The sequence below is a fragment of the Pygocentrus nattereri genome, chromosome 13, assembly GCF_015220715.1.
Source record: "Pygocentrus nattereri isolate fPygNat1 chromosome 13, fPygNat1.pri, whole genome shotgun sequence".
Taxonomy (NCBI): Eukaryota; Metazoa; Chordata; class Actinopteri; order Characiformes; family Serrasalmidae; genus Pygocentrus; species Pygocentrus nattereri.
Genome location: NC_051223.1, coordinates 7,143,615 through 7,167,843, shown reverse-complemented (window position 1 = coordinate 7,167,843; position 24,229 = coordinate 7,143,615). Strand labels below are relative to the sequence as shown.

Sequence of the window (24,229 nt, the reverse complement as noted above, 5' to 3'; positions counted from 1 at the left end):
GTTCTGGAATTCCTGAATGCTGGTTGAAGTTCTGGAATATACAGTATTGTCTTTGGCATATTTGAGTACTATTTGTGGATCTTTGAGTAGCAAGTCTGTTTATAATGCCAGTATATATTTTATGTGAAAGTGTTAACGGGTGTAAAAGAATATGTCTGCAAAATGAGAATGTTTATGAGGAAAAACTTGAATCAAAACTTGTGGCATTCATCCCTGCTGAACTGATCTTATTTTAAATTGGTCAATTTATAGTAAATTTGCTGTTATTGTTTCTTGCTACATAGGCTTATAGGAGGTAGCAGGAGTGTTGAAGACTCTGGAGGAGACTCGGGCTGAAGCACAGAGAGGATACAAAAGTTCAGAGTGCTCTTGACCAGTTGAAGTTCTGGAATTCAGGAATACCAGTTGAAATTCCGGAATGCTGGTTGAAATTCAGGAATTCCGAAATACCAGTTGAAATTCCAGAATTTCACTGGGTATTGCGGAATTCTGGGATTTCAACTGGAATTCTGGAATTTCAACTGTATTCCAGAATTTCAACCGGTATTCCGGAATTTCAACTGGTATATCATCCACTGTTAGTAAAACTTCATTTTTCCCTCCCCCATTAAAATATACAGTATTGTCTTTGGTATATTTGACTGCTATTTGTGGATGTTTGAGTAGCAAATCCGCTTATAATGCCAGTACATATTGTATGTGAAAGTGTTAACGGTTGTATAAAAAATGTCTGCAAAGTGAGAATGTTTATGATGAAAAACTTGAATCAAAACTTGTGGCGTCCTCCCTGCTGAACTAATCTCTTTTTAAACTGGTCAATTCATAGTAACTTCATTTGTTGTTATTGTTTCTTGCTACAAAGTTCCAGAGTTCCGGAATGCCGGTTGAAGTTCTGGAATACCAGTTGAAATTCTCCAATACCTGTTTAAATTCTGGAATTTCAACTGGTATTCTGGAATTCCAGAATTTCGACAGGTATTCCAGAATTTCAACTGGTATATCATCCACTGTTAAAACCCCAATTCCAAAGAAGTTGGGACGTTGTGTAAAACAAATAAAAACACAATACGATGATTTGCAAATCCTTTTCATCCTATATTCAATAGAATACACTACAAAGACAAGATATTTAATGTTCAAACGGATAAACTATTGTTTTTTGCAAATATTCAGTCATTTTGAATTTGATGCCTGCTACACATTCCCAAGAAGTGGGGACAGGGGCAACAAAAGACTGGGAAAGTTGAGGAATGCTCAAAAACACCTGTTTGGAACATTCCACAGGTGAACAGGTTAATTGGAAACGGGTGAGTGTCATGATTGGGTATAAAGGGAGCATCCCTGAAAGGCTCAGTCGTTCACAAGCAAGGATGGGGAGCGAAGTTCACCACTTTGTGAACAACTGTGAGCAAATAATGGAAATCGTGTACGTCGTGTCCTCCGGGCCAAAGAGGAAAAGGACTGTCCAGATTGTTTTCAGCGCAAAGTTCAAAAGCCAGCATCTCTGATGGTATGGGGGTGTGTTGGTGCCCATGGCATGGGTAACTTGCACATCTGTGAAGGCACCATTATTGCTGAAAGGTACATATGCTGCCATCTTTTTCAGAGACGTGCCTGCTTATTTCAGCAAGACAACGCCAAGCCACATTCTGCATGTGTTACAACAGCGTGGCTTTGTAGTAAAAGAGTGTGGGGACTAGACTGGCCTGCCTGCAGTCCAGACCTGTTTCCCATTGAAAATGTGTGGCGCATTATGAAGTACAAAATACGACAACAGAGACCCAGGACTGTTGAGCAACTGAAGTTGTACATCAAGCAAGAATGGGAAAGAATTCCACCTACAAAGCTTCAACAATTAGTGTCCTCAGTTCCCAAACGCTTATTGAGTGTTGTTAAAAGGAAAGATGATGTAACACAGTGGTAAACACGCCCCTGTCCCAACTTCTTTGGAACGTGTTGCAGGCATCAAATTCAAAATGAGTGAATATTTGCAAAAGACAATAAAGTTTATCCATTTGAACATTAAATATCTTGCCTTTGTAGTGTATTCAATTGAATATAGGTTGAAAAGGATTTGCAAATCATCATATTGTGTTTTTATTTATGTTTTACACAACATCCCAAATTCATTGGAATTGGGGTTGTACATCAACCAGTCAGTGATGTCACGGTGAGTTTAAGCCCATAAATGCCAATGAATCTGACAATAGTAAAATGGGAAAAGGCAAAGTCGGAAAAACAAGGCATTTCAATAGTCCAGGCACAAAGTAGTAGAAGCAAGAATGATGGGTTTGAAGTCCTTTAGAGCAGCAACATGCTTAAAAGTTTCAATGTCAAAAGAGCAGCGAAGCAGAAAGTTATCGCCATATGTGATTTAGTGGGAACTTCTTATCACTTCCGGCTTGGTGACGGTAAAACAAGATCAGCAGTGAGCACATAGCTGAAAAAGCAAAGATCACTGCGCAAGAAAACACAAAGGCCCAATTCCCATTTCAGCCTTTGCCCCTAACACACCCTACACCTCCGTTTTACGTGTTCACGTCTAGGGGTAGGGTTGTCCCGATTGTTGTTGAGATGGAGGGGTAGGGTGTAGCGTTAGGGGTACGTTGTCCTTCAAACAGAAATTTTTCAGAGGCGCACTACAAACAGATTGTTATGAGAAAATTCCCAGAATGCTATGCGAATCATGGGCAAGATGGCTGCACAAGCGACCAAAGAGACACATAAATGTAAATTTTTCCTATGTTCAAAAGCCTGATTGTTTTTCCAGGCTATTTTAAATATGATTCACCTCACCGTGTCATGTGACACACAAGTGAGATCACCACAGCTGGAGGCGGCCTATTGGAAATGGCCAGAAAACCTCGTCTCGTCTGTTTACGTAAAAGTCGCTGATGAGAACTGATGACGTTTGCGGTTTTTGAAGGATTGTCCCATTTCATAGGGGGAAGGTTTCAACCATTACCCCTTGTAATTCAGTTTCAAGAGGGAGGGTTACACTCGAAAACAAGCGGTAAGGGTAAAAAGAAGAAATGGGATTGGGCCTAGAAGTGGGTTAATTTTCATACATTCATGAAGATGTTACAAATCACTTCTATTCATTGTGTTACATTAAACTGGAATAGGCTTTTCTCTACTGTTCAGAAAACTGAAAATGACAAGGCTATGATTTCCACATTCTGCAAATTGTGAATAAAAAATATTGACATTTTTGCTTAAATGCAGTTAAATCAAGTCAACTTTAATTGATATAGCGCTTTAAGCACAACAGTGCTTTACAGAGAAAGTGATGAAGAGAGATGAGCAAAAAACACATCTTTACACACTCAGACTCCCACAATGCATTCATCACATTGAAAAAATCACTCATGTGGCAAACAAGCAGCTAAAAGTGTTTGTTAGGTTATCCGATCAGTGTTATGTACGTAGAAATCAGATGGTCTTATCAAATGATGTAGAGAAAAAGGTTTGAGAGAACTGGAATGTATCCCAGCATGCAAGGTGTGGAAGGCAGGGAAGTAGTCTGTCACAGAGCAAATGCACACATACACACACTCACACACACACACGCACACACACACACATTCAAACCCATGAGCAATTTAGAATACTCAATTCATCAAATGTGAATGTCTCTGTACTATGAAAAGTTCCCAGAACAAGCAGAGGGAGAACACGCAAGCAACACCCAGAAGGTACCATGTTCACAGTGAAACCCAGGTCCTTCTTGCTGTGAGGTGACAGTGCTATCCACTGAACCATCGGGCCACGGCACGCACTAAGACACGTGTCACTCAAGTACCACATTATTATGTGGTTCAACATCCATCCATCCATCCATCCATCCATCCATCCATCCATCCATTTTCTAAGCCGCTTCCCTTCCGCTTCTCCGGGGTTTGGGTCGCAGGGGGCAGCATTTTAAGCAATGAGGCACAGACCTCCCTTTCCCCAGCCACTTCCACTAGCTCTCCAAGGGGGATTCCGAGGCGCTCCCAGGCCAGCTGGGCGATATAGTCACGCAAGCGTGTCCTGGGTCTTCCCCGGGGTCTCCTCCCAGGTGGACTTGCCTGTGACACCTCCCGAGGGAGGCGTCAAGGAGGCATCCTAACTATATGCCTGAACCACCTCAGCTGACTCCTCTCGATGTGAAGAAGCAGCGGCTCTACTCCAAGTCCCCAACCGAACTTCTCACCCTATCTCTAAGGGAGAGTCCAGACACCCTGCGGAGGAAACTCATTTCGGCCGCTTGTATTCGCGTGGTTCAACATTATTATTATTCAACATTATCATTTTGAAATAAATGATAACGCATGCATTATCACACTGCACACTTTTCTTTATTTTTCTCTCTTTTCCCACTGTTGCTATGCCACTGCGCTGTGGTATTGCTATTGGCTGTCCCCCCATGTTGCATCCAGGTAACTGGTCAAATTTCCAAATCCGGCGGTTAGAGGTGAGCAGCTGCTGCTTCTGCCACTCGCTCCACGATCAGTGGCTGATACCTGGATTATTTTACATCTGCCTGTCTGTATATTTTGGAAGAAATTAACCTTTGGGGGAGAAAAGAGCCCGTAGTAAACTCCACACAGAAAGGGCCCGCCCGGGATTCGAACCGGGGACCTTCGTGCTGTGAGGCAAAAATGCTGTCTTTTAATAGAATGTCATTAATTAGTCTGACATCGTGTGTTAAAATGATCATAAGCACAAAACACTGAAGGCAAACAATTTCCATTCGGTAGAACCAAGTGGCGGCGAAATAACTTTTTAAGTTTCAGTGTAAGATTTATTTACAACTTGGTTTCAAGTCTAATTTTAATGAAGACTTTCTTCAAAGGCTATGAAATAGTGTTTGTATAAATTCAGAAAAAAGACACATGCCAGTCGCAACTGCATATGTGTACGTATTTCTATATTGTGGTCTATTTACACAAAGTTGGGTTAGTTCCATCAATTATGTTGGAATAGACACTCCCAAAATTTGACGCTGCTGCACTGACGTTAAACCGTATGCTTGCACTGGGTCGGTATGACCAACAGGTCAAAACAAGCTCGAAACAAAGTGCGCACTGTGCCCTGATTGGTGTTCTTGCTTCGCGCTTCTTTCGTTTTGACGTGTTGCGTCTTTATACGCACACAAACCAAAAGGAACCCCAGATTTCACCTAAAGTAGTGTAGTAAAAAGGAAGATACTTGACTTGGAAATATAGTGGCGTAAAAGTAAAAAATTGAGTGTTTGTGTGTGAGAGAGATTGGTTTGCTTTGTTTTCTAGGCAGTTGTGCCAGTGCTGTCCTCCCCAGACATGCCTCCTGGAAGGTATGGTGAGGTGGAATGAAAGGACCATGTACCTGTAGAGCGACCAGAGGCTTAGCCATACCTTGGCTTAGACATGGACCGACAAAACATTGTCCTTTTGCAGCGTGGAAGCACTCGATGCTTCTCTTTCTGAAAGGTCAGGGCTCGCGCTGTCCACGTCTGATTGGTCCGAGTGGTCACGTGCTCGAGTTAAATCCTGCCGGTGTAAACAAAGCCAGTCCATTGAGGGACTTGTGAACGTGGACGAGCGGCAAACATTTAGCACGGGGTGTCTTATCAACAAAGGGCTTGGTGTGGCTGCAGGTTTTTATTTTATTTTTTAGCAGCAGTTTGAGGACTGAAACCAACTTAGTATTTCACTTGTACGCTTTTAACTTTGTACTGCTTTCTCTCTACAATCTTTAGTCCATTACTTGCTGGTGAAAATGAGCAATAATTATAAATGACTTACTGTAGCGGTCATACGATATTGCATTGTTTTCTTAATGTATTGAAACACCTTTTCAGAGAAATAGTTTGTTTATTGTCGTATGTGGTGTTGGACAATTATATTGTAATCATATTTTTCAATGATGACATTGGGTCTGTCAATGTTAGGAGTAATAGCGGCCCCTACTGTTCAAACCAATGAGCTGCACTGAATGGGCAATAAGCTGTGGTCGACTGGCCGACTGGTTGTGGGAGGAAAATGCACTGCTCAAAAAAAATAATAAAGGGAACACTCAACACATCCTAGATCTGAATGACTGAAGTATTCTAATTGAATACTTTGTTCTGTACAAAGCTGAATGTGCTGACAACAAAATCACAAAAAAAAAATGGAAATCAAATTTATTAACCAATGGAGGCCTGGATTTGGAGTCACACACAAAATTAAAGTGGAAAAACACACTACAGGCTGATCCAACTTTGATGTAATGTCCTTAAAACAAGTCAAAATGAGGCTCAGTATTGTGTGTGGCCTTCATGTGCCTGTTTGACCTCCCTACAACGCCTGGGCATGCTCCTGATGAGGTGGCGGATGGTCTCCGGACGGGTCTCCTCCCAGACCTGGACTAAAGCATCCGCCAACTCCTGGACAGTCTGTGGTGCAACGTGGCGTTGGTGGATGGAGCGAGACATGATGTCCCAGATGTACTCAATCGGATTCAGGTCTGGGGAACGAGTGGGCCAGTCCATAGCTTCAATGCCTTCATCTGACAGGAACTGCTGACACTCCAGCCATATGAGGTCTAGCATTGTCCTGCATTAGGAGGAACCCAGGGCCAACCGCACCAGCATATGGTCTCACAAGGGGTCTGAGGATCTCATCTTGGTACCTAATGGCAGTCAGGCTACCTCTGGCGAGCACATGGAGGGCTGTGCGGCCCTCCAAAGAAATGCCACCCCACACCATTACTGACTCACTGCCAAACCGCTCATGCGGAAGGATGTTGCAGGCAGCAGATCGCTCTCCACAGCGTCTCCAGACTCTGTCACATCTGCTCAGTGTGAACCTGCTTTCATCTGTGAAGAGCACAGGGCATCAGTGGCGAATTTGCCAATCCTGGTGTTCTCTAGCAAATGCCAAGCGTCCTGCACTGTGTTGGGCTGTGAGCACAACCCCCAACTGTGGATGTCGGGCCCTCATACCATCCTCATGGAGTCGGTTTCTAACCGTTGTGCAGACACATGCACATTTGTGGCCTGCTGGAGGTCAGTTTGCAGGGCTCTGGCAGTGCTCCTCTTGTTCCTCCTTGCACAAAGGCGGAGGTGACCTGCAGAACCACTCCTTTATTGAGTGTGTCTTGCTAATTGCCAATAATTTCCACCTGTTGTCTGTTCCATTTGCACAACAGCATGTGAAATTGATTGTGAATCAGTGTTCCTTCCTAAGTGGACAGTTTGATTACATAGAAGTTTGATTTACTTGAAGTTATATTGTGTTGTTTAAGTGTTCCCTTTATTTTTTTGAGCAGTGTATGTAGGGAGGAGCTGTGCGCAGTGTTTGGCCAAAGAAGAGCTCCAGTTCGACATTAAAATTGTAATGACTCCTAAATTTCTGGTCAGAAGGTGCACACGGTATGTAATTATTTGCTTTTGTTCACCTTTGTAATATATTCATTCACAGTTTCAAAAGTCGATGTAAACACGGGACTTGAAAGAGCATTGACGTTGGTTAAAGCAGAATGGCTAACTAAATATGAATGGACACCAAATGGACTTTGCTGAGAAATGCTTATCATATCAAGCAATGCAACGCTTCAAGTATGAACTTTCTTGAGCTTCAAATATTGTTTATGATCAATTTTGTGGAGATATGATAAAGATTCATGAGTTTTTTCCGTCTTTAAACCAAAGCATTACAAAAAACAAATGAGAACATCCATTTGGTGTCAAAAAGAACAGTATTTTTCTTTTCTGGATCCAAAATTAGTACGCTATTAGAGGCACTTATAAAGTTTGATATCTCTGGGTCCCTAGTAGCAGGTGTGGGACATGATATTAGTTCGTTCAAGCAAAGATTTCATGGTTCTTTGTTCGGGAATAATGGAGAAATTTTCAAACGTTAAAATTTACAATGAAAGATGGTCAGTGTGCCAGAATGGCTGAATAGTCAAAAGGACCAGACCCAAAGTGTTCTACTGTCTATGAAGTGCCAAATTACTGGTCTTCCCAGGGAGATATGGATTGAAATCCCCATACTGACAAGTTTTTGCATATGAGGGAATAGTCTGTGTGAAATTGAGTGAATTACTTCAAGAAAGGTTTAAATGCATGCTTAAAATATTTGAAACAATGTCGGCTGTGGAACCTGAACCTTCTCATCTTCATATTGATGAGTAGGATAAGCTCTTGGTCATTACAGATGTTGAGGAAAAGTTATTGGATTTAGTTAGTTTCTACGTGCTTCAAACCCAAATGTTGTGGGAAAACGATGAACACGCCCATTTGGATTCTGATAGATCATTAAAGTGGTTTTAGAAATCAGAATCAGTGGGTTATTAGACAAATTCTGTAAGCTTCAAGTTGTAGGTGTATGACAGAATTCCCAGTTTGGTCAAACAAATAAGGAATTCACAGAAATCAAAGTCTAAACCCAAGCATATGCCTTGTGTCAGAATGGCCGAGCGGTCTAAGGCGCCAGACTCAAGGTTCGTTACCTTCCTAAGTGATGAGGCTTCTGGTCTCCAGATGGAGGCGTGGGTTCAAATCCCACTTCTGACCACTGTTTTTACTTGGGGTAGTAGTTTGTCCTAAAGCCACAGAAACTCGTCATGAAAAAAGTAAAATCACAAGTTGAAGGTTTCAAGCAATGCAACGCTTCAAGTCTGAACTTTCTGATCTCCACTCTGAGATAGAGCTTCACATATTGTTTATGATAAATTTTGTGGAGATATGATAAAGATTCATGAGTTTTTTGGTTCCTAGTAGCAGGTGTGGGACATGATACTAGTTTGTTCAAGCAAAGATTTCATGGTTCTTTGTTCGGGAATAATGGAGAAATTTTCAAACGTTAAAATTTACAATGAAAGATGGTCAGTGTGCCAGAATGGCTGAATAGTCAAAAGGACCAGACCCAAAGTGTTCTACTGTCTATGAAGTGCCAAATTACTGGTCTTCCCAGGGAGATATGGATTGAAATCCCCATACTGACAAGTTTTTGCATATGAGGGAATAGTCTGTGTGAAATTGAGTGAATTACTTCAAGAAAGGTTTAAATGCATGCTTAAAATATTTGAAACAATGTCGGCTGTGGAACCTGAACCTTCTCATCTTCATATTGATGAGTAGGATAAGCTCTTGGTCATTACAGATGTTGAGGAATAGTTATTGGATTTAGTTAGTTTCTACGTGCTTCAAACCCAAATGTTGTGGGAAAACGATGAACACGCCCATTTGGATTCTGATAGATCATTAAAGTGGTTTTAGAAATCAGAATCAGTGGGTTATTAGACAAATTCTGTAAGCTTCAAGTTGTAGGTGTATGACAGAATTCCCAGTTTGGTCAAACAAATAAGGAATTCACAGATATCAAAGTCTAAACCCAACCTCGTGCCTTGTGTCAGAATGGCCGAGCGGTCTAAGGCGCCAGACTCAAGGTTCGTTACCTTCCTAAGTGATGAGGCTTCTGGTCTCCAGATGGAGGCGTGGGTTCAAATCCCACTTCTGACAACTATTTTTACTTGGGGTAGTAGTTTGTCCTAAAGCCACAGAAACTCGTCATGAAAAAAGTAAAAGCACGAGTTGAAGGTTTCAAGCAATGCAACGCTTCAAGTCTGAACTTTCGGATCTCCACTCTGAGATAGAGCTTCACATATTGTTTATGATAAATTTTGTGGAGATATGATAAAGATTCATGAGTTTTTTGGTTCCTAGTAGCAGGTGTGGGACATGATACTAGTTTGTTCAAGCAAAGATTTCATGGTTCTTTGTTCGGGAATAATGGAGAAATTTTCAAACGTTAAAATTTACAATGAAAGATGGTCAGTGTGCCAGAATGGCTGAATAGTCAAAAGGACCAGACCCAAAGTGTTCTACTGTCTATGAAGTGCCAAATTACTGGTCTTCCCAGGGAGATATGGATTGAAATCCCCATACTGACAAGTTTTTGCATATGAGGGAATAGTCTGTGTGAAATTGAGTGAATTACTTCAAGAAAGGTTTAAATGCATGCTTAAAATATTTGAAACAATGTCGGCTGTGGAACCTGAACCTTCTCATCTTCATATTGATGAGTAGGATAAGCTCTTGGTCATTACAGATGTTGAGGAATAGTTATTGGATTTAGTTAGTTTCTACGTGCTTCAAACCCAAATGTTGTGGGAACACGATGAACACGCCCATTTGGATTCTGATAGATCATTAAAGTGGTTTTAGAAATCAGAATCAGTGGGTTATTAGACAAATTCTGTAAGCTTCAAGTTGTAGGTGTATGACAGAATTCCCAGTTTGGTCAAACAAATAAGGAATTCACAGATATCAAAGTCTAAACCCAAGCACGTGCCTTGTGTCAGAATGGCCGAGCGGTCTAAGGTGCCAGACTCAAGGTTCGTTACCTTCCTAAGTGATGAGGCTTCTGGTCTCCAGATGGAGGCGTGGGTTCAAATCCCACTTCTGACCACTGTTTTTACTTGGGGTAGTAGTTTGTCCTAAAGCCACAGAAACTCGTCATGAAAAAAGTAAAATCACAAGTTGAAGGTTTCAAGCAATGCAACGCTTCAAGTCTGAACTTTCTGATCTCCACTCTGAGATAGAGCTTCACATATTGTTTATGATAAATTTTGTGGAGATATGATAAAGATTCATGAGTTTTTTGGTTCCTAGTAGCAGGTGTGGGACATGATACTAGTTTGTTCAAGCAAAGATTTCATGGTTCTTTGTTCGGGAATAATGGAGAAATTTTCAAACGTTAAAATTTACAATGAAAGATGGTCAGTGTGCCAGAATGGCTGAATAGTCAAAAGGACCAGACCCAAAGTGTTCTACTGTCTATGAAGTGCCAAATTACTGGTCTTCCCAGGGAGATATGGATTGAAATCCCCATACTGACAAGTTTTTGCATATGAGGGAATAGTCTGTGTGAAATTGAGTGAATTACTTCAAGAAAGGTTTAAATGCATGCTTAAAATATTTGAAACAATGTCGGCTGTGGAACCTGAACCTTCTCATCTTCATATTGATGAGTAGGATAAGCTCTTGGTCATTACAGATGTTGAGGAAAAGTTATTGGATTTAGTTAGTTTCTACCTGCTTCAAACCCAAATGTTGTGGGAAAACGATGAACACGCCCATTTGGATTCTGATAGATCATTAAAGTGGTTTTAGAAATCAGAATCAGTGGGTTATTAGACAAATTCTGTAAGCTTCAAGTTGTAGGTGTATGACAGAATTCCCAGTTTGGTCAAACAAATAAGGAATTCACAGATATCAAAGTCTAAACCCAACCTCGTGCCTTGTGTCAGAATGGCCGAGCGGTCTAAGGCGCCAGACTCAAGGTTCGTTACCTTCCTAAGTGATGAGGCTTCTGGTCTCCAGATGGAGGCGTGGGTTCAAATCCCACTTCTGACAACTGTTTTTACTTGGGGTAGTAGTTTGTCCTAAAGCCACAGAAACTCGTCATGAAAAAAGTAAAAGCACGAGTTGAAGGTTTCAAGCAATGCAACGCTTCAAGTCTGAACTTTCGGATCTCCACTCTGAGATAGAGCTTCACATATTGTTTATGATAAATTTTGTGGAGATATGATAAAGATTCATGAGTTTTTTGGTTCCTAGTAGCAGGTGTGGGACATGATACTAGTTTGTTCAAGCAAAGATTTCATGGTTCTTTGTTCGGGAATAATGGAGAAATTTTCAAACGTTAAAATTTACAATGAAAGATGGTCAGTGTGCCAGAATGGCTGAATAGTCAAAAGGACCAGACCCAAAGTGTTCTACTGTCTATGAAGTGCCAAATTACTGGTCTTCCCAGGGAGATATGGATTGAAATCCCCATACTGACAAGTTTTTGCATATGAGGGAATAGTCTGTGTGAAATTGAGTGAATTACTTCAAGAAAGGTTTAAATGCATGCTTAAAATATTTGAAACAATGTCGGCTGTGGAACCTGAACCTTCTCATCTTCATATTGATGAGTAGGATAAGCTCTTGGTCATTACAGATGTTGAGGAATAGTTATTGGATTTAGTTAGTTTCTACGTGCTTCAAACCCAAATGTTGTGGGAAAACGATGAACACGCCCATTTGGATTCTGATAGATCATTAAAGTGGTTTTAGAAATCAGAATCAGTGGGTTATTAGACAAATTCTGTAAGCTTCAAGTTGTAGGTGTATGACAGAATTCCCAGTTTGGTCAAACAAATAAGGAATTCACAGATATCAAAGTCTAAACCCAAGCACGTGCCTTGTGTCAGAATGGCCGAGCGGTCTAAGGCGCCAGACTCAAGGTTCGTTACCTTCCTAAGTGATGAGGCTTCTGGTCTCCAGATGGAGGCGTGGGTTCAAATCCCACTTCTGACAACTGTTTTTACTTGGGGTAGTAGTTTGTCCTAAAGCCACAGAAACTCGTCATGAAAAAAGTAAAAGCACGCGTTGAAGGTTTCAAGCAATGCAACGCTTCAAGTCTGAACTTTCGGATCTCCACTCTGAGATAGAGCTTCACATATTGTTTATGATAAATTTTGTGGAGATATGATAAAGATTCATGAGTTTTTTGGTTCCTAGTAGCAGGTGTGGGACATGATACTAGTTTGTTCAAGCAAAGATTTCATGGTTCTTTGTTCGGGAATAATGGAGAAATTTTCAAACGTTAAAATTTACAATGAAAGATGGTCAGTGTGCCAGAATGGCTGAATAGTCAAAAGGACCAGACCCAAAGTGTTCTACTGTCTATGAAGTGCCAAATTACTGGTCTTCCCAGGGAGATATGGATTGAAATCCCCATACTGACAAGTTTTTGCATATGAGGGAATAGTCTGTGTGAAATTGAGTGAATTACTTCAAGAAAGGTTTAAATGCATGCTTAAAATATTTGAAACAATGTCGGCTGTGGAACCTGAACCTTCTCATCTTCATATTGATGAGTAGGATAAGCTCTTGGTCATTACAGATGTTGAGGAAAAGTTATTGGATTTAGTTAGTTTCTACTTGCTTCAAACCCAAATGTTGTGGGAAAACGATGAACACGCCCATTTGGATTCTGATAGATCATTAAAGTGGTTTTAGAAATCAGAATCAGTGGGTTATTAGACAAATTCTGTAAGCTTCAAGTTGTAGGTGTATGACAGAATTCCCAGTTTGGTCAAACAAATAAGGAATTCACAGATATCAAAGTCTAAACCCAAACACGTGCCTTGTGTCAGAATGGCCGAGCGGTCTAAGGCGCCAGACTCAAGGTTCGTTACCTTCCTAAGTGATGAGGCTTCTGGTCTCCAGATGGAGGCGTGGGTTCAAATCCCACTTCTGACAACTGTTTTTACTTGGGGTAGTAGTTTGTCCTAAAGCCACAGAAACTCGTCATGAAAAAAGTAAAAGCACACGTTGAAGGTTTCAAGCAATGCAACGCTTCAAGTCTGAACTTTCGGATCTCCACTCTGAGATAGAGCTTCACATATTGTTTATGATAAATTTTGTGGAGATATGATAAAGATTCATGAGTTTTTTGGTTCCTAGTAGCAGGTGTGGGACATGATACTAGTTTGTTCAAGCAAAGATTTCATGGTTCTTTGTTCGGGAATAATGGAGAAATTTTCAAACGTTAAAATTTACAATGAAAGATGGTCAGTGTGCCAGAATGGCTGAATAGTCAAAAGGACCAGACCCAAAGTGTTCTACTGTCTATGAAGTGCCAAATTACTGGTCTTCCCAGGGAGATATGGATTGAAATCCCCATACTGACAAGTTTTTGCATATGAGGGAATAGTCTGTGTGAAATTGAGTGAATTACTTCAAGAAAGGTCTAAATGTATGCTTAAAATATTTGAAACAATGTCGGCTGTGGAACCTGAACCTTCTCATCTTCATATTGATGAGTAGGATAAGCTCTTGGTCATTACAGATGTTGAGGAAAAGTTATTGGATTTAGTTAGTTTCTACCTGCTTCAAACCCAAATGTTGTGGGAAAACGATGAACACGCCCATTTGGATTCTGATAGATCATTAAAGTGGTTTTAGAAATCAGAATCAGTGGGTTATTAGACAAATTCTGTAAGCTTCAAGTTGTAGGTGTATGACAGAATTCCCAGTTTGGTCAAACAAATAAGGAATTCACAGATATCAAAGTCTAAACCCAACCTCGTGCCTTGTGTCAGAATGGCCGAGCGGTCTAAGGCGCCAGACTCAAGGTTCGTTACCTTCCTAAGTGATGAGGCTTCTGGTCTCCAGATGGAGGCGTGGGTTCAAATCCCACTTCTGACAACTGTTTTTACTTGGGGTAGTAGTTTGTCCTAAAGCCACAGAAACTCGTCATGAAAAAAGTAAAAGCACACGTTGAAGGTTTGAAGCAATGCAACGCTTCAAGTCTGAACTTTCTGTCCACTCTGAGATAGAGCTTCACATATTGTTTATGATAAATTTTGTGGAGATATGATAAAGATTCATGAGTTTTTTGGTTCCTAGTAGCAGGTGTGGGACATGATACTAGTTTGTTCAAGCAAAGATTTCATGGTTCTTTGTTCGGGAATAATGGAGAAATTTTCAAACGTTAAAATTTACAATGAAAGATGGTCAGTGTGCCAGAATGGCTGAATAGTCAAAAGGACCAGACCCAAAGTGTTCTACTGTCTATGAAGTGCCAAATTACTGGTCTTCCCAGGGAGATATGGATTGAAATCCCCATACTGACAAGTTTTTGCATATGAGGGAATAGTCTGTGTGAAATTGAGTGAATTACTTCAAGAAAGGTTTAAATGCATGCTTAAAATATTTGAAACAATGTCGGCTGTGGAACCTGAACCTTCTCATCTTCATATTGATGAGTAGGATAAGCTCTTGGTCATTACAGATGTTGAGGAAAAGTTATTGGATTTAGTTAGTTTCAACTTGCTTCAAACCCAAATGTTGTGGGAAAACGATGAACACGCCCATTTGGATTCTGATAGATCATTAAAGTGGTTTTAGAAATCAGAATCAGTGGGTTATTAGACAAATTCTGTAAGCTTCAAGTTGTAGGTGTATGACAGAATTCCCAGTTTGGTCAAACAAATAAGGAATTCACAGATATCAAAGTCTAAACCCAAGCACGTGCCTTGTGTCAGAATGGCCGAGCGGTCTAAGGCGCCAGACTCAAGGTTCGTTACCTTCCTAAGTGATGAGGCTTCTGGTCTCCAGATGGAGGCGTGGGTTCAAATCCCACTTCTGACAGCTGTTTTTACTTGGGGTAGTAGTTTGTCCTAAAGCCACAGAAACTCGTCATGAAAAAAGTAAAAGCACACGTTGAAGGTTTGAAGCAATGCAACGCTTTAAGTCTGAACTTTCTGTCCACTCTGAGATAGAGCTTCACATATTGTTTATGATAAATTTTGTGGAGATATGATAAAGATTCATGAGTTTTTTGGTTCCTAGTAGCAGGTGTGGGACATGATACTAGTTTGTTCAAGCAAAGATTTCATGGTTCTTTGTTCGGGAATAATGGAGAAATTTTCAAACGTTAAAATTTACAATGAAAGATGGTCAGTGTGCCAGAATGGCTGAATAGTCAAAAGGACCAGACCCAAAGTGTTCTACTGTCTATGAAGTGCCAAATTACTGGTCTTCCCAGGGAGATATGGATTGAAATCCCCATACTGACAAGTTTTTGCATATGAGGGAATAGTCTGTGTGAAATTGAGTGAATTACTTCAAGAAAGGTTTAAATGCATGCTTAAAATATTTGAAACAATGTCGGCTGTGGAACCTGAACCTTCTCATCTTCATATTGATGAGTAGGATAAGCTCTTGGTCATTACAGATGTTGAGGAAAAGTTATTGGATTTAGTTAGTTTCTACCTGCTTCAAACCCAAATGTTGTGGGAAAACGATGAACACGCCCATTTGGATTCTGATAGATCATTAAAGTGGTTTTAGAAATCAGAATCAGTGGGTTATTAGACAAATTCTGTAAGCTTCAAGTTGTAGGTGTATGACAGAATTCCCAGTTTGGTCAAACAAATAAGGAATTCACAGATATCAAAGTCTAAACCCAACCTCGTGCCTTGTGTCAGAATGGCCGAGCGGTCTAAGGCGCCAGACTCAAGGTTCGTTACCTTCCTAAGTGATGAGGCTTCTGGTCTCCAGATGGAGGCGTGGGTTCAAATCCCACTTCTGACAACTATTTTTACTTGGGGTAGTAGTTTGTCCTAAAGCCACAGAAACTCGTCATGAAAAAAGTAAAAGCACGAGTTGAAGGTTTCAAGCAATGCAACGCTTCAAGTCTGAACTTTCTCTCCACTCTGAGATAGAGCTTCACATATTGTTTATGATAAATTTTGTGGAGATATGATAAAGATTCATGAGTTTTTTGGTTCCTAGTAGCAGGTGTGGGACATGATACTAGTTTGTTCAAGCAAAGATTTCATGGTTCTTTGTTCGGGAATAATGGAGAAATTTTCAAACGTTAAAATTTACAATGAAAGATGGTCAGTGTGCCAGAATGGCTGAATAGTCAAAAGGACCAGACCCAAAGTGTTCTACTGTCTATGAAGTGCCAAATTACTGGTCTTCCCAGGGAGATATGGATTGAAATCCCCATACTGACAAGTTTTTGCATATGAGGGAATAGTCTGTGTGAAATTGAGTGAATTACTTCAAGAAAGGTTTAAATGCATGCTTAAAATATTTGAAACAATGTCGGCTGTGGAACCTGAACCTTCTCATCTTCATATTGATGAGTAGGATAAGCTCTTGGTCATTACAGATGTTGAGGAAAAGTTATTGGATTTAGTTAGTTTCTACCTGCTTCAAACCCAAATGTTGTGGGAAAACGATGAACACGCCCATTTGGATTCTGATAGATCATTAAAGTGGTTTTAGAAATCAGAATCAGTGGGTTATTAGACAAATTCTGTAAGCTTCAAGTTGTAGGTGTATGACAGAATTCCCAGTTTGGTCAAACAAATAAGGAATTCACAGATATCAAAGTCTAAACCCAAGCACGTGCCTTGTGTCAGAATGGCCGAGCGGTCTAAGGCGCCAGACTCAAGGTTCGTTACCTTCCTAAGTGATGAGGCTTCTGGTCTCCAGATGGAGGCGTGGGTTCAAATCCCACTTCTGACAGCTGTTTTTACTTGGGGTAGTAGTTTGTCCTAAAGCCACAGAAACTCGTCATGAAAAAAGTAAAAGCACGAGTTGAAGGTTTCAAGCAATGCAACGCTTTAAGTCTGAACTTTCGGATCTCCACTCTGAGATAGAGCTTCACATATTGTTTATGATAAATTTTGTGGAGATATGATAAAGATTCATGAGTTTTTTGGTTCCTAGTAGCAGGTGTGGGACATGATACTAGTTTGTTCAAGCAAAGATTTCATGGTTCTTTGTTCGGGAATAATGGAGAAATTTTCAAACGTTAAAATTTACAATGAAAGATGGTCAGTGTGCCAGAATGGCTGAATAGTCAAAAGGACCAGACCCAAAGTGTTCTACTGTCTATGAAGTGCCAAATTACTGGTCTTCCCAGGGAGATATGGATTGAAATCCCCATACTGACAAGTTTTTGCATATGAGGGAATAGTCTGTGTGAAATTGAGTGAATTACTTCAAGAAAGGTCTAAATGTATGCTTAAAATATTTGAAACAATGTCGGCTGTGGAACCTGAACCTTCTCATCTTCATATTGATGAGTAGGATAAGCTCTTGGTCATTACAGATGTTGAGGAAAAGTTATTGGATTTAGTTAGTTTCTACCTGCTTCAAACCCAAATGTTGTGGGAAAACGATGAACACGCCCATTTGGATTCTGATAGATCATTAAAGTGGTTTTAGAAATCAGAATCAGTGGGTTATTAGACAAATTCTGTAAGCTTCAAGTTGTAGGTGTATGACAGAATTCCCAGTTTGGTCAAACAAATAAGGAATTCACAGATATCAAAGTCTAAACCCAAGCACGTGCCTTGTGTCAGAATGGCCGAGCGGTCTGAGGTGCCAGACTCAAGGTTCGTTACCTTCCTAAGTGATGAGGCTTCTGGTCTCCAGATGGAGGCGTGGGTTCAAATCCCACTTCTGACAACTGTTTTTACTTGGGGTAGTAGTTTGTCCTAAAGCCACAGAAACTCGTCATGAAAAAAGTAAAAGCACGAGTTGAAGGTTTCAAGCAATGCAACGCTTCAAGTCTGAACTTTCTGTCCACTCTGAGATAGAGCTTCACATATTGTTTATGATAAATTTTGTGGAGATATGATAAAGATTCATGAGTTTTTTGGTTCCTAGTAGCAGGTGTGGGACATGATACTAGTTTGTTCAAGCAAAGATTTCATGGTTCTTTGTTCGGGAATAATGGAGAAATTTTCAAACGTTAAAATTTACAATGAAAGATGGTCAGTGTGCCAGAATGGCTGAATAGTCAAAAGGACCAGACCCAAAGTGTTCTACTGTCTATGAAGTGCCAAATTACTGGTCTTCCCAGGGAGATATGGATTGAAATCCCCATACTGACAAGTTTTTGCATATGAGGGAATAGTCTGTGTGAAATTGAGTGAATTACTTCAAGAAAGGTTTAAATGCATGCTTAAAATATTTGAAACAATGTCGGCTGTGGAACCTGAACCTTCTCATCTTCATATTGATGAGTAGGATAAGCTCTTGGTCATTACAGATGTTGAGGAAAAGTTATTGGATTTAGTTAGTTTCAACTTGCTTCAAACCCAAATGTTGTGGGAAAACGATGAACACGCCCATTTGGATTCTGATAGATCATTAAAGTGGTTTTAGAAATCAGAATCAGTGGGTTATTAGACAAATTCTGTAAGCTTCAAGTTGTAGGTGTATGACAGAATTCCCAGTTTGGTCAAACAAATAAGGAATTCACAGATATCAAAGTCTAAACCCAAGCACGTGCCTTGTGTCAGAATGGCCGAGCGGTCTAAGGCGCCAGACTCAAGGTTCGTTACCTTCCTAAGTGATGAGGCTTCTGGTCTCCAGATGGAGGCGTGGGTTCAAATCCCACTTCTGACAGCTGTTTTTACTTGGGGTAGTAGTTTGTCCTAAAGCCACAGAAACTCGTCATGAAAAAAGTAAAAGCACACGTTGAAGGTTTCAAGCAATGCACCGCTTTAAGTCTGAACTTTCTGTCCACTCTGAGATAGAGCTTCACATATTGTTTATGATAAATTTTGTGGAGATATGATAAAGATTCATGAGTTTTTTGGTTCCTAGTAGCAGGTGTGGGACATGATACTAGTTTGTTCAAGCAAAGATTTCATGGTTCTTTGTTCGGGAATAATGGAGAAATTTTCAAACGTTAAAATTTACAATGAAAGATGGTCAGTGTGCCAGAATGGCTGAATAGTCAAAAGGACCAGACCCAAAGTGTTCTACTGTCTATGAAGTGCCAAATTACTGGTCTTCCCAGGGAGATATGGATTGAAATCCCCATACTGACAAGTTTTTGCATATGAGGGAATAGTCTGTGTGAAATTGAGTGAATTACTTCAAGAAAGGTCTAAATGTATGCTTAAAATATTTGAAACAATGTCGGCTGTGGAACCTGAACCTTCTCATCTTCATATTGATGAGTAGGATAAGCTCTTGGTCATTACAGATGTTGAGGAAAAGTTATTGGATTTAGTTAGTTTCTACCTGCTTCAAACCCAAATGTTGTGGGAAAACGATGAACACGCCCATTTGGATTCTGATAGATCATTAAAGTGGTTTTAGAAATCAGAATCAGTGGGTTATTAGACAAATTCTGTAAGCTTCAAGTTGTAGGTGTATGACAGAATTCCCAGTTTGGTCAAACAAATAAGGAATTCACAGATATCAAAGTCTAAACCCAAGCCCGTGCCTTGTGTCAGAATGGCCGAGCGGTCTAAGGCGCCAGACTCAAGGTTCGTTACCTTCCTAAGTGATGAGGCTTCTGGTCTCCAGATGGAGGCGTGGGTTCAAATCCCACTTCTGACAACTGTTTTTACTTGGGGTAGTAGTTTGTCCTAAAGCCACAGAAACTCGTCATGAAAAAAGTAAAAGCACACGTTGAAGGTTTCAAGCAATGCAACGCTTCAAGTCTGAACTTTCGGATCTCCACTCTGAGATAGAGCTTCACATATTGTTTATGATAAATTTTGTGGAGATATGATAAAGATTCATGAGTTTTTTGGTTCCTAGTAGCAGGTGTGGGACATGATACTAGTTTGTTCAAGCAAAGATTTCATGGTTCTTTGTTCGGGAATAATGGAGAAATTTTCAAACGTTAAAATTTACAATGAAAGATGGTCAGTGTGCCAGAATGGCTGAATAGTCAAAAGGACCAGACCCAAAGTGTTCTACTGTCTATGAAGTGCCAAATTACTGGTCTTCCCAGGGAGATATGGATTGAAATCCCCATACTGACAAGTTTTTGCATATGAGGGAATAGTCTGTGTGAAATTGAGTGAATTACTTCAAGAAAGGTTTAAATGTATGCTTAAAATATTTGAAACAATGTCGGCTGTGGAACCTGAACCTTCTCATCTTCATATTGATGAGTAGGATAAGCTCTTGGTCATTACAGATGTTGAGGAAAAGTTATTGGATTTAGTTAGTTTCAACTTGCTTCAAACCCAAATGTTGTGGGAAAACGATGAACACGCCCATTTGGATTCTGATAGATCATTAAAGTGGTTTTAGAAATCAGAATCAGTGGGTTATTAGACAAATTCTGTAAGCTTCAAGTTGTAGGTGTATGACAGAATTCCCAGTTTGGTCAAACAAATAAGGAATTCACAGATATCAAAGTCTAAACCCAAGCATCGTGCCTTGTGTCAGAATGGCCGAGCGGTCTGAGGTGCCAGACTCAAGGTTCGTTACCTTCCTAAGTGATGAGGCTTCTGGTCTCCAGATGGAGGCGTGGGTTCAAATCCCACTTCTGACAACTGTTTTTACTTGGGGTAGTAGTTTGTCCTAAAGCCACAGAAACTCGTCATGAAAAAAGTAAAAGCACGCGTTGAAGGTTTCAAGCAATGCAACGCTTCAAGTCTGAACTTTCGGATCTCCACTCTGAGATAGAGCTTCACATATTGTTTATGATAAATTTTGTGGAGATATGATAAAGATTCATGAGTTTTTTGGTTCCTAGTAGCAGGTGTGGGACATGATACTAGTTTGTTCAAGCAAAGATTTCATGGTTCTTTGTTCGGGAATAATGGAGAAATTTTCAAACGTTAAAATTTACAATGAAAGATGGTCAGTGTGCCAGAATGGCTGAATAGTCAAAAGGACCAGACCCAAAGTGTTCTACTGTCTATGAAGTGCCAAATTACTGGTCTTCCCAGGGAGATATGGATTGAAATCCCCATACTGACAAGTTTTTGCATATGAGGGAATAGTCTGTGTGAAATTGAGTGAATTACTTCAAGAAAGGTCTAAATGCATGCTTAAAATATTTGAAACAATGTCGGCTGTGGAACCTGAACCTTCTCATCTTCATATTGATGAGTAGGATAAGCTCTTGGTCATTACAGATGTTGAGGAAAAGTTATTGGATTTAGTTAGTTTCAACTTGCTTCAAACCCAAATGTTGTGGGAAAACGATGAACACGCCCATTTGGATTCTGATAGATCATTAAAGTGGTTTTAGAAATCAGAATCAGTGGGTTATTAGACAAATTCTGTAAGCTTCAAGTTGTAGGTGTATGACAGAATTCCCAGTTTGGTCAAACAAATAAGGAATTCACAGATATCAAAGTCTAAACCCAAGCACGTGCCTTGTGTCAGAATGGCCGAGCGGTCTAAGGCGCCAGACTCAAGGTTCGTTACCTTCCTAAGTGATGAGGCTTCTGGTCTCCAGATGGAGGCGTGGGTTCAAATCCCACTTCTGACAACTGTTTTTACTTGGGGTAGTAGTTTGTCCTAAAGCCACAGAAACTCGTCATGAAAAAAGTAAAAGCACACGTTGAAGGTTTGAAGCAATGCAACGCTTTAAGTCTGAACTTTCTGTCCACTCTGAGATAGAGCTTCACATATTGTTTATGATAAATTTTGTGGAGATATGATAAAGATTCATGAGTTTTTTGGTTCCTAGTAGCAGGTGTGGGACATGATACTAGTTTGTTCAAGCAAAGATTTCATGGTTCTTTGTTCGGGAATAATGGAGAAATTTTCAAACGTTAAAATTTACAATGAAAGATGGTCAGTGTGCCAGAATGGCTGAATAGTCAAAAGGACCAGACCCAAAGTGTTCTACTGTCTATGAAGTGCCAAATTACTGGTCTTCCCAGGGAGATATGGATTGAAATCCCCATACTGACAAGTTTTTGCATATGAGGGAATAGTCTGTGTGAAATTGAGTGAATTACTTCAAGAAAGGTTTAAATGCATGCTTAAAATATTTGAAACAATGTCGGCTGTGGAACCTGAACCTTCTCATCTTCATATTGATGAGTAGGATAAGCTCTTGGTCATTACAGATGTTGAGGAAAAGTTCTTGGATTTAGTTAGTTTCTACCTGCTTCAAACCCAAATGTTGTGGGAAAACGATGAACACGCCCATTTGGATTCTGATAGATCATTAAAGTGGTTTTAGAAATCAGAATCAGTGGGTTATTAGACAAATTCTGTAAGCTTCAAGTTGTAGGTGTATGACAGAATTCCCAGTTTGGTCAAACAAATAAGGAATTCACAGATATCAAAGTCTAAACCCAAGCATCGTGCCTTGTGTCAGAATGGCCGAGCGGTCTGAGGTGCCAGACTCAAGGTTCGTTACCTTCCTAAGTGATGAGGCTTCTGGTCTCCAGATGGAGGCGTGGGTTCAAATCCCACTTCTGACAACTGTTTTTACTTGGGGTAGTAGTTTGTCCTAAAGCCACAGAAACTCGTCATGAAAAAAGTAAAAGCACACGTTGAAGGTTTCAAGCAATGCAACGCTTCAAGTCTGAACTTTCGGATCTCCACTCTGAGATAGAGCTTCACATATTGTTTATGATAAATTTTGTGGAGATATGATAAAGATTCATGAGTTTTTTGGTTCCTAGTAGCAGGTGTGGGACATGATACTAGTTTGTTCAAGCAAAGATTTCATGGTTCTTTGTTCGGGAATAATGGAGAAATTTTCAAACGTTAAAATTTACAATGAAAGATGGTCAGTGTGCCAGAATGGCTGAATAGTCAAAAGGACCAGACCCAAAGTGTTCTACTGTCTATGAAGTGCCAAATTACTGGTCTTCCCAGGGAGATATGGATTGAAATCCCCATACTGACAAGTTTTTGCATATGAGGGAATAGTCTGTGTGAAATTGAGTGAATTACTTCAAGAAAGGTTTAAATGCATGCTTAAAATATTTGAAACAATGTCGGCTGTGGAACCTGAACCTTCTCATCTTCATATTGATGAGTAGGATAAGCTCTTGGTCATTACAGATGTTGAGGAAAAGTTATTGGATTTAGTTAGTTTCTACCTGCTTCAAACCCAAATGTGGGAAAACGATGAACACGCCCATTTGGATTCTGATAGATCATTAAAGTGGTTTTAGTAATCAGAATCAGTGGGTTATTAGACAAATTCTGTAAGCTTCAAGTTGTAGGTGTATGACAGAATTCCCAGTTTGGTCAAACAAATAAGGAATTCACAGATATCAAAGTCTAAACCCAAGCATGTGCCTTGTGTCAGAATGGCCGAGCGGTCTAAGGCGCCAGACTCAAGGTTCGTTACCTTCCTAAGTGATGAGGCTTCTGGTCTCCAGATGGAGGCGTGGGTTCAAATCCCACTTCTGACAACTGTTTTTACTTGGGGTAGTAGTTTGTCCTAAAGCCACAGAAACTCGTCATGAAAAAAGTAAAAGCACGCGTTGAAGGTTTCAAGCAATGCAATGCTTCAAGTCTGAACTTTCTGATCTCCGGTCTAGGGAATAGTCTGTCTGACTGAAAGACGTCACTGCTACTGAATGGTTAGCATTACTGCTACTGGACGTTGATTGGTTGTCATTACTGGGTGCTGTTTATTGACCTGATCAGCCTATTGGCTGAGTGAAGTGGTTTGATTTCACAGACATTTGTTCTTCATAATAAACTCGTGAATCAGCAGTCCTCACATTTATAATATTGACGTTAAAGTGTTTTCTGTTAGTGAGTTCCAAAAATGCATTGTTCTATATTAAAATGTTTAAGCTTAAAGTCATGTGCTTAAATGCGCCACATTAACCCCTTCATTTTCGACTCACTCTCGCGTTTGAGGTACGCCACATTATTACTGCGTGAAAATTTTCATAACTTCAACTTCTCTCATGCTGGACTTTCCAACAGAAGCGTTCAAATTAAAATTTTAATTTTCAA

At 40.2% G+C, this 24,229-nt stretch overlaps 17 non-coding genes across 17 annotated transcripts; all 17 read left to right on the top strand.

Moving 5' to 3' along the window:
- Positions 1–8,413: 8,413 nt before the first annotated feature.
- On the top strand, positions 8,414–8,524 carry trnal-caa. The gene is made up of 2 exons: positions 8,414–8,451; positions 8,479–8,524. It is a non-coding gene; the product is annotated as a tRNA-Leu (tRNA).
- Positions 8,525–9,361: 837 nt separating this feature from the next.
- Positions 9,362–9,472, top strand: trnal-caa. The gene is made up of 2 exons: positions 9,362–9,399; positions 9,427–9,472. It is a non-coding gene; the product is annotated as a tRNA-Leu (tRNA).
- An 837-nt stretch (positions 9,473–10,309) lies between these two features.
- Positions 10,310–10,420, top strand: trnal-caa. Its single transcript has 2 exons — positions 10,310–10,347; positions 10,375–10,420. It is a non-coding gene; the product is annotated as a tRNA-Leu (tRNA).
- An 837-nt stretch (positions 10,421–11,257) lies between these two features.
- On the top strand, positions 11,258–11,368 carry trnal-caa. The gene is made up of 2 exons: positions 11,258–11,295; positions 11,323–11,368. It is a non-coding gene; the product is annotated as a tRNA-Leu (tRNA).
- Positions 11,369–12,205: 837 nt separating this feature from the next.
- trnal-caa lies at positions 12,206–12,316 on the top strand. Its single transcript has 2 exons — positions 12,206–12,243; positions 12,271–12,316. It is a non-coding gene; the product is annotated as a tRNA-Leu (tRNA).
- Positions 12,317–13,153: 837 nt separating this feature from the next.
- On the top strand, positions 13,154–13,264 carry trnal-caa. Its single transcript has 2 exons — positions 13,154–13,191; positions 13,219–13,264. It is a non-coding gene; the product is annotated as a tRNA-Leu (tRNA).
- Positions 13,265–14,101: 837 nt separating this feature from the next.
- On the top strand, positions 14,102–14,212 carry trnal-caa. Its single transcript has 2 exons — positions 14,102–14,139; positions 14,167–14,212. It is a non-coding gene; the product is annotated as a tRNA-Leu (tRNA).
- Positions 14,213–15,046: 834 nt separating this feature from the next.
- trnal-caa lies at positions 15,047–15,157 on the top strand. The gene is made up of 2 exons: positions 15,047–15,084; positions 15,112–15,157. It is a non-coding gene; the product is annotated as a tRNA-Leu (tRNA).
- Positions 15,158–15,991: 834 nt separating this feature from the next.
- Positions 15,992–16,102, top strand: trnal-caa. The gene is made up of 2 exons: positions 15,992–16,029; positions 16,057–16,102. It is a non-coding gene; the product is annotated as a tRNA-Leu (tRNA).
- Positions 16,103–16,936: 834 nt separating this feature from the next.
- Positions 16,937–17,047, top strand: trnal-caa. The gene is made up of 2 exons: positions 16,937–16,974; positions 17,002–17,047. It is a non-coding gene; the product is annotated as a tRNA-Leu (tRNA).
- An 837-nt stretch (positions 17,048–17,884) lies between these two features.
- Positions 17,885–17,995, top strand: trnal-caa. The gene is made up of 2 exons: positions 17,885–17,922; positions 17,950–17,995. It is a non-coding gene; the product is annotated as a tRNA-Leu (tRNA).
- Positions 17,996–18,829: 834 nt separating this feature from the next.
- trnal-caa lies at positions 18,830–18,940 on the top strand. Its single transcript has 2 exons — positions 18,830–18,867; positions 18,895–18,940. It is a non-coding gene; the product is annotated as a tRNA-Leu (tRNA).
- Positions 18,941–19,774: 834 nt separating this feature from the next.
- On the top strand, positions 19,775–19,885 carry trnal-caa. Its single transcript has 2 exons — positions 19,775–19,812; positions 19,840–19,885. It is a non-coding gene; the product is annotated as a tRNA-Leu (tRNA).
- Positions 19,886–20,723: 838 nt separating this feature from the next.
- On the top strand, positions 20,724–20,834 carry trnal-caa. The gene is made up of 2 exons: positions 20,724–20,761; positions 20,789–20,834. It is a non-coding gene; the product is annotated as a tRNA-Leu (tRNA).
- An 837-nt stretch (positions 20,835–21,671) lies between these two features.
- trnal-caa lies at positions 21,672–21,782 on the top strand. The gene is made up of 2 exons: positions 21,672–21,709; positions 21,737–21,782. It is a non-coding gene; the product is annotated as a tRNA-Leu (tRNA).
- An 835-nt stretch (positions 21,783–22,617) lies between these two features.
- Positions 22,618–22,728, top strand: trnal-caa. The gene is made up of 2 exons: positions 22,618–22,655; positions 22,683–22,728. It is a non-coding gene; the product is annotated as a tRNA-Leu (tRNA).
- Positions 22,729–23,562: 834 nt separating this feature from the next.
- Positions 23,563–23,673, top strand: trnal-caa. The gene is made up of 2 exons: positions 23,563–23,600; positions 23,628–23,673. It is a non-coding gene; the product is annotated as a tRNA-Leu (tRNA).
- The last annotated feature ends 556 nt before the right edge of the window (positions 23,674–24,229 follow it).